Genomic DNA, 11404 nt, shown 5'->3' with positions numbered 1-11404 from the left:
TACAACTTCAGACTGTTCCACGTGGGCAGTGCGGAATTGCCGCTGTGTTACAAGTTTAGACTGTCCCCCACGGGCGGTGTGGGATTCCTGCTGTGTTACAAATTTAGAGTGTCCCTCACAGGGGTAGTCTGTTGTTGTCTGGCGTACTGACCTCTACCTTGCCGAGGCACAGCGACAACTCGCGGATACCTCCTCTTATTTACCCCTCGATCCTAACCCCACTGAGGAGCACCAGGCCATTGTCTCCCACACCATCACCGACTTTATCCGCTCAGGGGATCTCCCATCCACTGCTACACACACCTCCCGTTTCTACCTCCTATCCAAATCCACAAACCTGCCTGTCCTGGCAGACTTATTGTCTCAGCTTGCTCCTGCCCCAACGAACTCGTTTCTGCATACCTCGACACGGTTTTATCCCCCGTTGTTCAATCCCTTCCTACCTATGTTCGTGACACTTCTCACGCTCTTAAACTTTTCGATAAGTTTAAGTTCCCTGGCCCCCACCGCTTTATTTTCACCATGGATGTCCAGTCCCTGTATACTTCCATCCCCCATCAGGAAGGTCTCAAAGCTCTACGCTTCTTTTTGGATTCCAGACCTAATCAGTCCCCCTCTACCACCACTCTGCTCCGTCGAGCGGAATTAGTCCTTACTCTTAATAATTTCTCCTTTGGCTCCTCCCACTTCCTCCAAACTAAAGGTGTAGCTATGGACACCCGTATGGGTCCTAGCTATGCCTGCCTTTTTGTTGGCTTTGTGGAACAATCTATGTTCCGTGCCTGTTCTGGTATCTGTCCCCAATCTTTCCTTCGCTACATCGACGACTACACTGGCGCTGCTTCCTGCACGCACGCTGAGCTCGTTGACTTTATTAACTTTGCCTCCAACTTTCACCCTGCCCTCAAGTTTACCTGGTCCATTTCCGACATTTCCCTCCCCTTTCTAGATCTTTCTGTCTCTATCTCTGGAGACAGCTTATCCATTGATGTCTACTGTAAGCCTACTGACTCTCACAGCTATCTGGACTATTCCTCTTCTCACCCTGCCTCTTGCAAAAATGCCATCCCCTTCTCGCAATTCCTCCGTCTTTGCCGCATCTGCTCTCAGGATGAGGCTTTTCATTCCAGGACGAGGGAGATGTCCTCCTTTTTTAAAGAAAGGGGCTTCCCTTCCTCCACCATCAACTCTGCTCTGAAACGCATCTCCCCCATTTCACGCACATCTGCTCTTAGTCCACCCTCCCGCCACCCTACTAGGAATAGGGTTCCCCTGCTCCTCACCTACAACCCCACCAGCCTCCGGGTCCAACATATTATTCTCCGTAACTTCAGCCACCTCCAACGGGATCCCACCATTAAGCACATCTTTCCCTTCCCCCCCCCCCCACCGCTTTCTGCAGGGATCGCTCCCTGCGTGACTCCCTTGTCCATTCGCCCCCCCCCCCCCACCAATCCATCCCCACTGATCTCCCTCCTGGCACTTATCCTTGTAAGCGGAACAAGTGCTACACATGCCCTTACACTTCCTCCCTTACCACCATTCAGGGCCCCAGACAGTCCTTCCAGGAGAGGCGACACTTCACCTGTGAGTCGGCTGAGGTGATAGTCTGCGTCCGGTGCTCCCGATGTGGCCTTCTATATATTGGTGAGACCCGACGCAGACTGGGAGACCGCTTTGCTGAACACCTACGCTCTGTCCGCCAGAGAAAGCAGGATCTCCCAGTAGCAACACATTTTAATTCCACATCCCATTCCCATTCTGACATGTCTATCCACGGCCTCCTCTACTGTAAAGATGAAGCCACACTCAGGTTGGAGGAACAACACCTTATATTCCGTCCGGGTAGCCTCCAACCTGATGGCATAAACATCGACTTCTCTAACTTCCGCTAATGCCCCACCTCCCCCTCGTACCCCATCCGTTATTTATTTATATACACACATTCTTTCTCTCACTCTCCTTTTTCCCCCTCCGTCCCTCTGACTATACCCCTTGCCCATCTTCTGGGTTTTCCCCCCAACTTGTCTTTCTCCCAGGACCTCCAGTCCCATGATCCTCTCATATCCCCTTTGCCAATCACCTGTCCGGCTCCTGGCTCCATCCCTCCCACTCCTGTCTTCTCCTATCATTTTGGATCTCCCCCTCCCCCTCCCACTTTCAAATCTCTTACTAACTCTTCCTTCAGTTAGTCCAAATGAAGGGTCTCTGCCTGAAAGATAGACTGTACCTCTTCCTAGAGATGTTGCCTGGCCTGTTGCATTCACCGGCAACTTTGATGTGTGTTGTCCCCTCAGAAAGTGCGGGATTCCCGCTGTGTTACGACTTTAGACTGTCCCCATGGGCAGTGGAGGATTCCCGCTGTGTTACAGGTTTAGACTGTCCCCATGGGCAGTGCGGGATTGCCGCTGTGTTACAACTTTGGACTGTCCCACAAGGGCAGTGCGGGATTCCCGCTGTGTTATAAATTTAGTCTGTCCCACACGGGCAGTGCCGGATTCCCGCTGTGTCACAACTTTAGACTGTCCCACACGGGCAGTGCGGGATTCCCACTGTGTTACAACTTTAGACTGTCCCACGAGCTGTACGGGATTCCCACTGTATTACAACTTTAGACAGTCCCCCACTGGCAGTGTGGGATTCCCGCTGTGTTACAACTTTAGACTGTCCCTCACGGGCAGTGCCGGATTCCCGCTGTGTTACAATTTAAGACAGTCCCACATGGGCAGTACAGGATTCCCGCTGTGTTACAACTATAGATTGTCCCACACTTGCAGTGTGGGATTCCCGCTGTGTTACAACTTTAGACTGTCTCCCATGGGCAGTGCGGGATTGCCGCTGTGTTACAACTTTGGACTGTCCCACAAGGGCAGTGCGGGATTCCCGCTGTGTTATAAATTTAGTCTGTCTCCCACGGGCAGTGCGGGATTCCCGCTGTGTTACAATTTTAGACTGTCTCCCACAGGCAGTGTGGCTTTCCTGCTGTATCACAGCTTTAGACTGTCCCATGTGCAGTGCGGGATTCCCGCTGATTAACAACTTTAGACCGTCCCTCACTGGCAGTGCAGGTTTCCCGCTGCTTTACAACTTTAGACTGTCCTACGGGCAGTGCGGGATTCCCACTGTGTTACAACTTTAGATTGTCTCCCATGGGCAGTGCGGAATTCCCGTTGTTTTACAACTTTAGATTCTCCCAATCGGCAGTGTGAGATTCCCGCTGTGTTACAAGTTTCGACTGTCCCACGCAGGGCAGTGCAGGATTCCAGCTGTATTACAACCTTAGACTGTCCCCAGGGGTAGTGCGGGAGTCCCGCAGTTTTACAACTTTAGACTGTCTCCCACGGGCAGTGCGGGATTCCCACTGTGTCACAACTTTAGACTGTCCCACATGGGCAGTGCGGGATTCCTGCTGTGTTACAACTTTAGACTGTCCCTCACAGGCAGTGCGGGATTCCCACTGTGTTACAACTTAAGACAGTCCCACACGGGCAGTACAGGATTCCCGCTGTGTTACAACTTTAGACTGTCCCACGGGCAGTGCGGAATTCCGTTTGCGTTATAACTTTAGTCTGTCCCTCACCAGCAGTGCGGGATTCCCGTTGGTTTACAACTTTAGACTGTCCCCCACGGGCAGTACGGAATTCTCGCTGTGTTACAAGTTTCGACTGTCTCACACAGGGCATTGCAGGATTCCAGCTGTATTACAAACTTAGACTGTCCCCAAGGGCAGTGCGGGATACCCACTGTGTCACAGCTTTAAACTGTCTCCCATGGGCAGTGCGGGATTCCCGCTGTGTCACAACTTTAGACTGTCCCACACGGGCAGTGCAGGATTCCTGCTATGTTACAACTTTAGTCTGTCCCCACTGGCAGTGTGGGATTCCCGCTGTGTTACAACTTTAGACTGTCCCTCACAGGCAGTGCGGGATTCCCACTGTGTTACAACTTAAGACAGTCCCACACGGGCAGTACAGGATTCCCGCTGTGTTACAAATTTAGACTGTCCCACGGGCAGTGCGGAATTCCGTCTGCGTTATAACTTTAGTCTGTCCCTCACCAGCAGTGCGGGATTCCCGTTGGTTTACAACTTTAGACTGTCCCCCACGGGCAGTACGGAATTCTCGCTGTGTTACAAGTTTCGACTGTCTCACACAGGGCATTGCAGGATTCCAGCTGTATTACAACCTTAGACTGTCCTCAAGGGCAGTGCGGGATACCCACTGTGTCACAGCTTTAAACTGTCTCCCATGGGCAGTGCGGGATTCCCGCTGTGTCACAACTTTAGACTGTCCCACACGGGCAGTGCAGGATTCCTGCTATGTTACAACTTTAGACTGTCCCACACGGGCAGTGCAGGATTCCTGCTATGTTACAACTTTAGACTGTCCCTCACGGGCAGTGCCGGATTCCCGCTGTGTTACAACTTAAGACAGTCCCACATGGGCAGTAGAGGATTCCCGCTGTGTTACAACTATAGATTGTCCCCCACTGGCAGTGTGGAATTCCCGCTGTGTTACAACTTTAGACTCTCCCTCACGGACAGTGCCGGATTCCCGCTGTGTTACAACTTAAGACAGTCCCACATGGGCAGTACAGGATTCCCACTGTGTTACAACTTTAGACTGTCTCCCATGGGCAGTGCAGGATTCCTGCTGTGTTACAACTTTAGACTGTCCCACGGGCAGTGCGGAATTCCGTCTGCGTTATAACTTTAGTCTGTCCCTCACCAGCAGTGCGGGATTCCCGTTGGTTTACAACTTTAGACTGTCCCACACGGGCAGTGCGGGATTCCCGTTGGTTTACAACTTTAGACTGTCCCACACGGGCAGTGCGGGATTCCCGTTGGTTTACAACTTTAGACTGTCCCACACGGGCAGTGCGGGATTCCCGTTGGTTTACAACTTTAGACTGTCCCACACGGGCAGTACAGAATTCTCGCTGTGCTACAACTTTAGTCTGTCCTACGCAGGCAGTAGAGTGAACCCGTCGTAATGATGGGAAAACTCATACTACACACACCCCATAGCATTGTAGAGCTCCTGAATACCGGGAAGCTGAGAGCAGTAACTGGCAGCAGAAGGGCCGGTATTCAGCACAGGCATCGAACACAACTGCTGAAAGCAAAGAGTCTGACCGCAGAGATGACATTAGTTAAAATAAAAGCTCAGCAGGAGGGGAATGGTAAGGAGCAGGAAGGGAATGAGTGGAATGACATCAGTGTGGAGAAGGCAGCAGAGGGTCAAGAGGCAATGGAAATTGCAAGTGTGCAGGAAGAAACGATGGAACCCAGTTTAGTAAAACTAAATGAAGAGGTAAGAACACAACATAAGAGCAGGAGTCGGCCATCTGGCCCATGGAGCCTGCTCTGCCATTCATGGCTGATCTGGCCATGGACTCATCTGCACCTAGCTGCCTTTTCCTGTGTGGTACTGTTGGGATCACATCACTGCTTTGGAGAAGTCAGACTTCAGAAGTTCGAAAGTCCAGGTGCAAACAAGGGAAGGCCATCATAAGAGTGAAAAGTGTGAACAGCATAAGTGTGAACTTAGAGACACATTTAGATGCATAGCAGCTGTGATCAGGTTTGCATGACATTACCTCCTATAAGGAAAAATCTAGCAGCATAAAGGGCATGATGCTTCACTGCCCAATCTTTTATGCTTACTTTGAAAAGGCAAGTGAATGCACACTGTGCAAGTTGTGACCTCATGACCTCTGTCTCAGAGGCCGATGTCGGAGCATCCTTCAAGAGGGCGAACCCCTGCAAGATGTCAGGCCCTGAGCAGCTTCAGCTCCTGCATGATAACATCTCCGAGGTTCTTACTTGGGCCCAGCATGTTGATGCAATCAAGAATAAGGCTATACATTACAAGTTTAAAAATTAGCATGTCATCGCGTAGTCTAGAAAATCTCTACATATGTAGTGTGAAGTGCATTGTGGTTAGTTGCATTACCAGCTGGTATGGAGACACTAATGCACAGGAGCAGAACAGGCCTCAGACAGTTGTAGACTCAACCAGCTCTGTCACAGGCTCCAGCTATCCCAAAATCAAGGGCAGTGCAGTCGACAAAAAAGCCTTGCAGAGGGTGGTTAGGGGAGCAGAGAAGGTTATTGGGGTCTCCCTACCTTCTGTCCAAGGCCTCTTTCAGAGTCGATGCCTCCAGAAGACACAGTACAGCATTAAACACCCCTCACACCCTCTCCATGAACTGTTTGTTCTTCTGCCATCAGGCAAACGTCACAGGAGCATCAAAACTAAAACCACAAGGCTACTAAACAGCTTCCTCCCACAGGCAGGCAGACTGCTAAATAGCTGCTCCACCTGACTCTGCTTTGGACACTTATAACTTGATTTTAACTGAGATGTGGCTGCTGTGTTTTACTATTTATTGTTATGTTTATTATTTAGTGTTGTGTTTGTTATGTTATGATTGCGCTGCCCCTGAGAAACGCTGTCTCATTTTGCCCTGCAGAGCTGATGTACGGTTAGAATGACAATAAAGTTTTTTTGAATCTTGAATCTTGAAAAGGTGCTGCCTCAAAAGCATAGCATCCATCATTAAGGACCCATGGAAAATTACCTCTTCTCAATAATACCAACCGATAGGAGGTACAAGAGCCTCGAGGTACACCCTCAGCATTTAAGGAACAGCTTCTTCCCCTCTGCCATCAGATTTCTAAAAGATTCATAAACTCATGACACTATGTCACTAATCTTCTTTTGCACTATTTATTTATATTGTAACTTACAGGAGTTTTATGTCTTAGACTATGCTGCTGCCACAACACAACATATTTCACAATATATATCAGTTATAATAAACCTGATTCTGATCAACTTCTATACCTAGAGCAAGCAAAAAGATGGAGGTACACAAGATGGCTTTGGGGCCATTATCAACGAGTCTATTTTTTTAGATAGAGACACAGACTGAAAATGCTGGAATCTGCAACAAGGCGCTGGAGGCAATCGGTGAGAAGAGCAGCATCAATGCGAGGAAAATGGAAATTGACATTTTGAATCAAGACCCTTCATCTCCTAAGTTACAGAGAAAGGTTGAACAAGTTAGGTCTTTATTCTTTGGAGGGTAGAAGGTTGAGGGGGGACGATAGAGGTGTTGAAAATTATGAGGGGGATTGATAGAGTTGAGGTGGATAGGCTCTTTCCATTGAGTGTGGGGGAGATTCAAACAAGTGGACATGAGTTGAGAGTTAAAGGGCAAAAGTTTAGGGGTAACATGAGGGGTAACTTCTTTACTCAGAGAGTGGTGGCTGTGTGGAACGAGCTTCCAGCAGAAGTGGTTGATGCTGGTTCGATGTCGTCGTTTAAGGTTAAATTGGATAGATATATGGACAGGAAAGGAATGGAGGGTTATGGGCTGAGTGCAGGTCGGTGGGACTAGGTGAGAGTAAGAGTTCGGCATGGACTAGAAGGGCCGAGATGGCCTGTTTCCGTGTTGTAATTGTTATATGGTTATATGGTTAAATTTGGACTTAAGAATAGAGGGGAAATGGCCAGTGTAACAATGTGAAGGGAAGGGGGTGGAGCAACAATTGGCATGGAATAAGATATATCTAGGCATAGAGCGGTGATTTGCAAATGGAGGAGGAGAAAGTGGAAATCATGACAGAAGCTGGGAGGTGATGGGTGAAGTTGACACTGGACTAAAGATGATGGAATCTGAGAGGAGAAGAAGGTGGAGCATGGGATCAAGAGAGAGAGGTGAGAGGTAAACAATGAGGGGAGGTGAGAGGTAAACTATGAGGGGAACCGCACTAGTGGGAGGAATATCTGGGTTATAGCAGGTGGCGCGAGTGTTGATGGGGAAGAAAATAGGATGCTTGGGTGGGGAATGCTGGATTTTTAGATATTAAGCAGTCAAGGGATGTAAGGTGAACATTGCTCCCTCTAATTTGTGAAGACCAGTATGTGCAAAAATCTAGTGTTGTGCAATTCTTTGCCCAGTGACAAAAATATGTGCACACTGAAATTTATATATAGAGGTAGTCATTTTAACAGTTAGCAAAACACAGACAACATGAACTTTTATCTCCTCTGGGTCTTATTGTTTTCGCTCATTCATCTGCACTCTGACAAAATGTACATAGCAGACCTATAGTGGGTAATGTAGGATTTTCTCGCCAGAGCTTTTGCACACTGTCTGTATGCGATTTTCTTGCTAATTGATGCTTCAAAAAGTGAAGTTTCCAAATATCACAACACTTCTTTCCACTTGCAAATTCTCCAGCATCTTTTGCATCGCCACAATACACATAGGTTAACATCAGTTTCTGTATTGTACATAAATATTTCTCGGAGCTGCACATTCCTGACCTCATGAGCTTTCGGTGTAGCAGTTTCTACTGTTTCATTAAGCCAGTCCGCTTTAAATGAACTAGCAGCTCCTTTGTGCTTCAGCCCTCTGCTTCTCTGGAATTCAACATAGTGCATCAATAAGCCAGTTCTAAAGTCTGCAGGCAAATCATGCAAGCTCCATATTATCAACATTGCCCGCATCAGAAACCGGAAAAGGAAATATGATTGCATACGATGATGAAATATACTTCATGTGCCAACAAGGCAGAGGGTGATATCCTTTTGTGTGCAGTTTAAATTCTTTTGTACGTTAGTAGCAAAACAGGGAACATTGGTGGTGGGAGTACCCTTCTCCAAGGAATGTCACCTTAGAAACATAGAAACATAGAAAATAGGTGCAGGAGTAGGCCATTCGGCCCTTCGAGCCTGCACCGCCATTTATTATGATCATGGCTGATCATCCAACTCAGAACCCAGCCTTCCCTCCATACCCCCTGACCCCTGTAGCCACAAGGGCCATATCTAACTTCCTTTTAAACATAGCTAATGAACTGGCCTTAACAGTTTGCTGTGGCAGAGAATTCCACAGATTCACCACTCTCTGTGTGAAGAAGTTTTTCCTAATCTCGGTCCTTAAAGGCTTCCCCTCTATCCTCAAACTGTGACCCCTCGTTCTGGACCTCCCCAACATCGGGAACAATCTTCCCGCATCTAGCCTGTCCAATCCCTTTAGGATCTTATACGTTTCAATCAGATCCCCCCTCAATCTTCTAAATTCCAACGAGTACAAGCCCAGTTCATCCAGTCTTTCTTCATATGAAAGACCTGCCATCCCAGGAATCAATCTGGTGAACCTTCTTTGTACTCCCTCTATGGCAAAGATGTCTTTCCTCAGATTAGGGGACCAAAACTGCACACAATACTCCAGGTGTGGTCTCACCAAGGCCTTGTACAACTGCAGTAGTACCTCCCTGCTCCTGTACTCGAATCCTCTCGCTATAAATGCCAGCATACTGTTCGCCTTTTTCACCGCCTGCTGTACCTGCATGCCCACTTTCAATGACTGGTGTATAATGACACCCAGGTCTCGTTGCACCTCCCCTTTTCCTAATCGGCCACCATTCAGATAATAATCTGTTTTCCTATTTTTGCCACCAAAGTGGATAACTTCACATTTATCCACATTAAATTGCATCTGCCATGAGTTTGCCCACTCACCCAACCTATCCAAGTCACCCTGCATCCTCTTAGCATCCTCCTCACTGCTAACATTGCCACCCAGCTTCGTGTCATCCGCAAACTTGGAGATGCTGCATTTAATTCCCTCATCCAAGTCATTAATATATATTGTAAACAACTGGGGTCCCAGCACTGAGCCTTGCGGTACCCCACTAGTCACCGCCTGCCATTCTGAAAAGGTCCCGTTTATTCCCACTCTTTGCTTCCTGTCTGCTAACCAATTCTCCACCCACACCAATACCTTACCCCCAATACCGTGTGCTTGTTGTAGTGGAAAGGCTTATGAATTCCTCAAATCCCAAGAGTGGAGTTTAGCCATCTGGAGCTTGGCTCCTGGTCGAGTCACTCATGGCAGTAAGGTCAAAAGCGAAGTTCCAGACAAAGGGTGACCCAACCAAGGCCTCAACACTGGAGCTGATGGAGGGTGATGACACATCACAACAGCAGTGAAGGTGGAGAAAGGCCGCAGCAGTGAAGGGTTCCCAGTCATCTTGCATTCCATGTCACGAACCCCGATCCCATTTTGTCAAGGCCTGTGTGGTGGCTGTCTGTGCATCAGCCTCCCCACATTAAACGAAGTCACGCAGAGATGTTCTCCACTTACGTAGACCCTGGATCAGCCTCCACAGCCACCTGAAGACACACCAATAGACAACCTCTTAGGAGACTTGACTCCAGGGATCACACAACCAGATGAATGTACAGAATTGGCATTCAGTAAGATATCAGTAGTAAATTTATTGAATAACCAAGGGCCACAAGGGCAATCCATGCTCTATTTCTTAAGTTCTTAAGCCTTATAAATTAGTGACTTTGGCAGCAAAGGAGAGCAGTAATTTATTACTGATGCGCTTCCTGTCCATATTAAAGTACAACTTCAGAGGAAGGTCCATGTAACATGTTGAACATGTAATTAGGTCCAAAAGCATGGTCCTCGGGCAGAATTTAGTATAAATTTCTGGTTTAAGATGGCACTATCGAACACGTGTGACAACTAACTGGCAACAAACTTGACTAAGAACATTACTAATAATACCTTTTCTGAAGTAAATTATAGTAAATTATCACCACAAACAACAAAGAGGTGAGTGAATTCAAGGGATGACCCATGCTGGTACATTACAGAATTGATGCAGATGGACTGAGCCATTCGGAGAGTTGAGGCAGAGGAGATCCGATGTCTGTACAACTAGCCCAGGGGCAATGTGGGATCACTCTGAGAGTTGAGCTGATTTGGAGAAATTGAGAGCGGCTTCGGACGGGAGGCGAAATCTCGGCCCAAAGTGAGTCACTGGGTGGCGTGTTCTGCGCCTAGAGCCTTTTGCTGCAGCAGTGCTGGGTCCTAGTGTGATGCTGTTTGGTCAATTTAAACACTAGTTCCAATTTACTGGAAAAATAGCGTGTCAGGAATGGAGGTGAGAGCCGATTTTGTGTCCTCTTCTGTGATGTTCACTCCTCCCTCCATGGCGTTGAGGCGATGAAGGCTGCCCCGGCTGCTGTGCTTCGTACCTGCTATTATGATGGACTGATACCAAGGCCTGGGCCTACTTCGGGCTGCTCAGGGATTCGGATCTAAGGACTCCATTTTGTTTGGAATACTGTTGCTCGCTTCTGCAAACGTATTTGCCTGCATGGTTTGTGTTTTTTTTTGTGCATCAGGTGTTGGTCTTTATTTTATTTTTATTTAATTGGGTTCTTTCGATTTTCTTGCTTTGCGGCTACCTGTAAGCAAATAAATCTCAAGGTTGTATAATTTATACGTTCTTTGATAATAAATGTACTTTGAATCTTTGAATTGCCAAATGATGTCTTGCCGCTGACACAGTCCTTTTCAATGAGCGAAAGAT

The sequence above is a fragment of the Mobula hypostoma genome, chromosome 5 (genome assembly GCF_963921235.1).
Source record: "Mobula hypostoma chromosome 5, sMobHyp1.1, whole genome shotgun sequence".
Classification (NCBI taxonomy): domain Eukaryota; kingdom Metazoa; phylum Chordata; class Chondrichthyes; order Myliobatiformes; family Myliobatidae; genus Mobula; species Mobula hypostoma.
This window is presented reverse-complemented; position numbering follows the sequence as displayed.